This window comes from Asparagus officinalis, chromosome 8 (genome assembly GCF_001876935.1).
Source record: "Asparagus officinalis chromosome 8, Aspof.V1, whole genome shotgun sequence".
Taxonomy (NCBI): Eukaryota; Viridiplantae; Streptophyta; class Magnoliopsida; order Asparagales; family Asparagaceae; genus Asparagus; species Asparagus officinalis.
This window is the reverse complement of record NC_033801.1, coordinates 3,624,739-3,630,738: the sequence shown is the minus strand read 5'-3', so window position 1 is coordinate 3,630,738 and position 6,000 is coordinate 3,624,739.

Genomic DNA, 6,000 nt, shown 5'->3' with positions numbered 1-6,000 from the left:
ATACAAAACATGATAAACCGAGAAAGAGATCAAGTATCCATGTATATCAAGTCATGATGAATTGCTTTAGTATTTGACAGGCAAGTTTCATTTGCTTTGAAAATCCGGTCAGAGAGGGCACTCACAAAATTAATGTTATCTATGTATTGAGTTATTCAGGCCTAGTACATTACATATAATGTATAACCAAGTAATAAAAATGCTTATGTGGGTTAATTAATGTGGAGGGATTTGGACCCGCGAAATGGATATTCTCTATGGATTGAGTTATGCGGGCCCAATACATTATATATCATATATAACCAAGTAATGAAAATGCTCATGTGGGTTAACTAATGGGAGATATTTGGATATCTCATAGATAATGTGTGCCACTGGGTTATGTTTGAGCAGTAGTACCAGATGAATATGTGCACGCAAACCAAGAAAAGTAAAAACCCAAGTAACATTCCTAAGGGGTATGCTAAGCACATACTATCTAGTGAGAGCTTTCCCTAAATAAAATTAAATAAAAGCTGATTAGTTAGACGCACACACTACCTTTGCATCACACTATAGGAGCTAGGCACACTTTCGTTGTTATCTCTGTGTTGATATTGTTTTGGTTATCTGCTTTTATCTGTTCTATATTCTGAATTTGTAAGATGCATGTTCTTTTCATGAAAGCAAGTAAAGTGATATAGTTATATAGTCTTTCTTATGCTTAAACTAGTCATGAATTCATAATGCATGTTACATGTGCACAATCCATCCTCCATTTTACCACTTGCTAGATGAGTTTGTGACCTTCCTCGTCTGCACACCAATGGTAAAACCAGGCCTTCCACTCCTACTTTCAGGCACACCAGAATCTAGTAATCTTCATTAGATGGAGTTTCTATCAATGACTATCCATTTATTTAGTTCTGTTTTGGCCATTTTATTAAACCTTTTTGTTTATGTTAATATATCCACTGCTATATAGTGACTCTGATATATGTGATAGTTGTAGTAGTTATTTCAGACTTATGAGGGTTATTTCAGACTTATGAGGCCATGTGTTCTGGCTTTTATATATCTAAATTTATGACAGTAATATCTTGTGATATCTTTTATGTTATTCATTATCTGTGGAACTTGTTGATACTTGTTGAGTATCTTGATTCCATTGTGTATTTATATTGAATACTTGCTTATGTCATATCTCAGTTTTCTTGTATTTGATTTTATATGTGATTTTGTTTATGTATAGTGAATGAGGTTTATGTACTGATCATTGTTATTGGCTTATCTCAGTTTTCTTATATTTGCTTTTATGTGTAACTCTATGATTCTGTTCCGTGTATGGTGAATGAGGCATATGTACTAGTCATTGTTATAGGTTGCACTATATACTTTTAGGTAGTGCTTAGCATTGTATATGCTACCTAGCTCCTAGCTAGTAGTCTTAAACCTCAATTAACTCTATATTGAATACGCTGTACAAAACCAATCACATGAATGTAAAAATAGAGTTTGTAATGTAAAACAAAATCAATTAAGCGCACAAGAAAGATATTACAATCTTTTATTTATCAAACTGTGCTCCTTGATGATATAAGTGTACCTCTAGAAGATGGGAAGACACGATCCAAGAGCAATATTCCTCAATAGTTGTAGATCCGATGATGAAGAATGCGACGAGAAAGTGATTTGAACAACTTCTAAATGATTTTGATAAGGTTTCTTCTTCAAATCACAAAGCCTAGCGCCCCCCCCCCCCTTCCCCCACACCTCTCTCTCTGTATCTCATCAGGTCCAAAGAATTAATTCTATAAAATGAGAGGAGAGAAAGTATATATTAGTTGCATCGAACGACTGAGATTAAAATCCAAAATCTGAAAAGTCACTCCAGTATCATCAATGAGCGGGAAGCCTCATCAATGAGCGACACGGCTCATCGATGACTAAAAACTCTATAATTTTTTCTTCATCAACGGTAAGTTGGAATTGATGACTATACCATCAGGCTCATCGATGAGGCTAGGGCTCATCCATGACCCAAAAAAATCTGTAAAATTTCTTTCACCTATGACAAATTAGAATCGATGCTTGCAGCCTTGCTTATCGATGAGCAAAGTTACTCATCGATCAATGGTTATGCTGAAACTCGTCTTTCAGTTGAACTTCACTCCTTTTCGCCTCAAACTCGATTCTAACTTGTGGAAACCTGTACAGATCATCTCAAACGCAAAATTACGCTCAAATCAACGTTTGTTATTATTCAAATAAAAGAAATTGTATGGACATGGTCCTAACGAAATTGTATTCTTCTCCCATTTAAAACAAGTTTTAATAGACAATATTTTTTCGTTAATATTAGTTAGCATATGTTTTGAAACCTAAATGTCCTTTTGAGATTGTTTTGATAACATAAGAAATTCTATTTACAATCATGAAGTATTGAAGATTACAGTTTCTCTTCCATGATCATTCTTTTTTTTTCCTTTCTTTCTTTTTTTTTTCCTTTCCTTTCATTTTTCCTCTTTTTTTATGGTAAAGCACTTCATTTCATTTAAGATAACACAGAAAGATCATAAAATACATCGTCTTGCAAGTAGAGAGGAATATTGTCACTCCAACTTGTCAGCAGCAGCCCATGTGAAGCAATTATTTTTGACTTTGGATAAAGGAGCGGGCCCCATTTCATTATTATAACATAAATGTATAGTGAAATATTAATATTTTATTGTGCATAGTGTTTTTTAAAACACTATAAATAGGCTCCAAATCGTTAAGAAAAAATTCATCCCAGAAACAACTTCTCTTATAGAATAGTGAGAGAGAAAAAATAGAGAGAGAGTATCTCTTTGTAAAGAGAGATTGTAACTCCAGAGTTTTCTTCTCATAGTGGATTTTTCTATCATTGCCCGTGGACGTAGGCAATCAAGTGTCGAACCACGTAAATATGTGTGTCTAACTTTTTATCTCTACTTTTGCTCTACTATTGTTACGATCCTGCTCTATTAGGCCCCGGTTTTGTCCTAACAAGTGGTATCAGAGCTAACTTAGGGTGCTTGTATATATCTACTTATCGTATGCTCTGTGGCTGCCACTAAAGATGGATCCTCCATATCAGAAAATAAGTTAGGTTATCATTTACCCTTTGAAGGTGATTGTATTGTTCACGAGTACGGTACTGTTCAAAAATACAGTACTATTTACAAGTATGATACTATTCATGAATATGGTTACTGTTCATAAATACAGTTACTATTTACGTAAAATAGTAAGAAGTTACTGTTCGTGGTAGAAGCAATGATGGTAAAGTTCAAGATCGAGAAATTCGACGGGAGTAATTTCTCACTGTGGAAGTTGAAGATAAAGGCTATATTGAGAAAAGATAATTGTCTGGCGGCCATCAGTGTAAGGTCGGACGACGTCACAGATGATAAGAAGTGGAACGAGATGGACAAAAATACTATTGCAAATCTCCATCTAGCATTAGCAGACGGGGTGCTGTCAAGCATAGAGGAGAAGAAGACAGCAAATGAGTTCTGGGATACTCTAACAAAGCTATATGAGGCGAAATCCATGCACAATAAAATCTTCTTAAAAAGGAGACTTTACACTCTTAGGATGGCAAAATCTACATCGATGTCCGACCACATTAACACCCTAAACACACTGTTCTCCCAACTCACAACGTTGGGGTATACAGTTAGTGCGAATGAACGTGTAGAACTTCTACTTCAGAGTCTACCTGACTCGTATGATCAACTCATCATCAACCTGATAAACAACGTCCTCACGGACAATTTAGTCTTCGACGATGTTGCAGCTGCTGTTCTGGAGGAAGAAAATCGATGCAAGAACAAGGAAGATAGGCAGGCAAGTTCTCAACAAGCGGAGGTTTTAACAGTGACGAGAGGAAGATCAATGGAACGTGGCTCCAGTGGGAGTCATACCTATGGTAGATCCAAATCAAGAAGTAAGAAGAATGTCAAATGCTACAACTGTGGTAAAAGAGGGCACGTCAAATCGGAGTGTTGGCATAATAAGAAGAGTGGAGATAAAAAGTCTTCAGAGCCATCAACATCTCAAGGATGCGTTGTCAGCACATCAGACGATGGTGAAATTCTATTCAGTGGAGCAACCACTATTGATGAAGGAAGAAAAAGGTTTGCTGATGTCTGGCTTCTAGATTCAGCAGCCTCCTGACACATGACCTCTCGGAGAGAATGGTTTCACAAATATGAACCTATCTCAGGAGGATCTGTATTCATAGGGAATGATCATGCCTTGGAGATTTCTGGTATTGGCACTATCAAAATCAAAATGTTTGATTGTACAATACGCACCATTCAAGATGTGCGACATGTAAAAGGCTTGAAGAAGAATCTATTGTCTTTGGGACAATTAGGTGAGCTCTGGTGCAAGACCCATATCGAAAATGGGATCATGAAGATTGTTGGAGGGGCGCATGTGGTGATAAAAGGAGAAAAGATAGTTACAAATCTGTACATGCTCAAGGGAGAAACCATGCAGGAAGCTGATTCATGTGTGGCATCAACCAGCCGTGGAGAAGAACAAACCATGATGTAGCATCGCAAACTAGGCCACATATCAGAACGAGGCTTGAAGATTCTCTCCGATCAGAAACTGCTTCCTGGACTTAATTCAGCAACTCTTGCATTCTGCGAGCATTGTGTTACTAGTAAGCAACATCGGCTAAAGTTCAACACATCGAGTTCTAGAAGCAAGGCTATTCTGAAACTGATTCATTCTGATGTATGGCCAGCACCAGCTACATCCTTAGGAGGAGCAAAGTACTTTGTGTCCTTTATTGATGATTACTCCAGGAGATGTTGGGTGTATCCTATCAAAAAGAAGGCGGATGTGTTCTCAGTCTTTAAAGCCTATAAAGTGCGGGTCGAGCTTGAATCTGAGAAAAAGATCAAGTGCTTGAGGTCAGATAATAGAGGAGAATACACAGACGGTGAATTCCTAGCATTCTGTAAGCATGAAGGCATCAAAAGACAATTCAACATTGCTTATACTTTTCAACAAAATGGAGTGACAAAACAAATGAACAGAATTCTGTTGGAAAGAACAAGAACTATGTTGGCAACTGCAAATCTGAAAAAAGTCTTTTGGGCGGAAGCAGTAAAAACCACCTGTTATGTGGTGAATCGATCTCCATCAACTGTAATACAATTGAAGACGCCGGTGGAGATGTGGACTGGCAAGGCAGCTGATTATTCCAACCTCTATATATTTGGAAGTCCAGTGTACGTAATGTACAATGCCCAAGAAATTACAAATCTGAATTCAAAATCTAGAAAATGCATATTCCGAGGACATTCCTTCTTGCATTCTCTTGTAATCTCTGCGTCTGATGGCTCCTAATTGGAGTCGAGACATCCTTTGAGCAATTTTTGGATTGACTTTTCCTCTCGGGAAAAAGTCGGGATTTGAGTCACTTGAATGCTGCTTAGACTTTCTTTTATCAGCCACGTTGATGGTGACTTCAGGGAATTCATCATCTTTGGCAGCTGATTTTCTCTTGCGGAAATGTCTCGGCTTAGGCTTCGACATTTCAGTAGAAAGTCTCTGGAATACCGAGATTCTTCGTGAGATGGCTTCTCGTTTGAAACAGTCACATTCTAATAGCATTACTCTAATGATTCGCGCACAGGAACAATGAGAGTTTATTTCCCGGACAGTTCTCTTTCGATTCTTGTTCATACCTCCAGCTTGATAGTATGATTCATCGGTATGATTGCCGGAAAATCTTATCGTCTGTTGGTATGACCCCCCCAGGTATAACGATGTCTTTTGACAAACATGTTTTCTTCTGAGGATGTAAAACCTTGTTGGCATTCTCAGGACAACTTATTATTGTCTTTGAACGATCCAAGGTTATGTCGGGAGTCACACGTTTAGAACCACTCCCTTGTGGGCATGAAATCTTAACGAGCTCCGAATACTGATTTTGCACAACTCCAGACTTTGGACTCTAAACTTTGCAGAGTTTTGGTA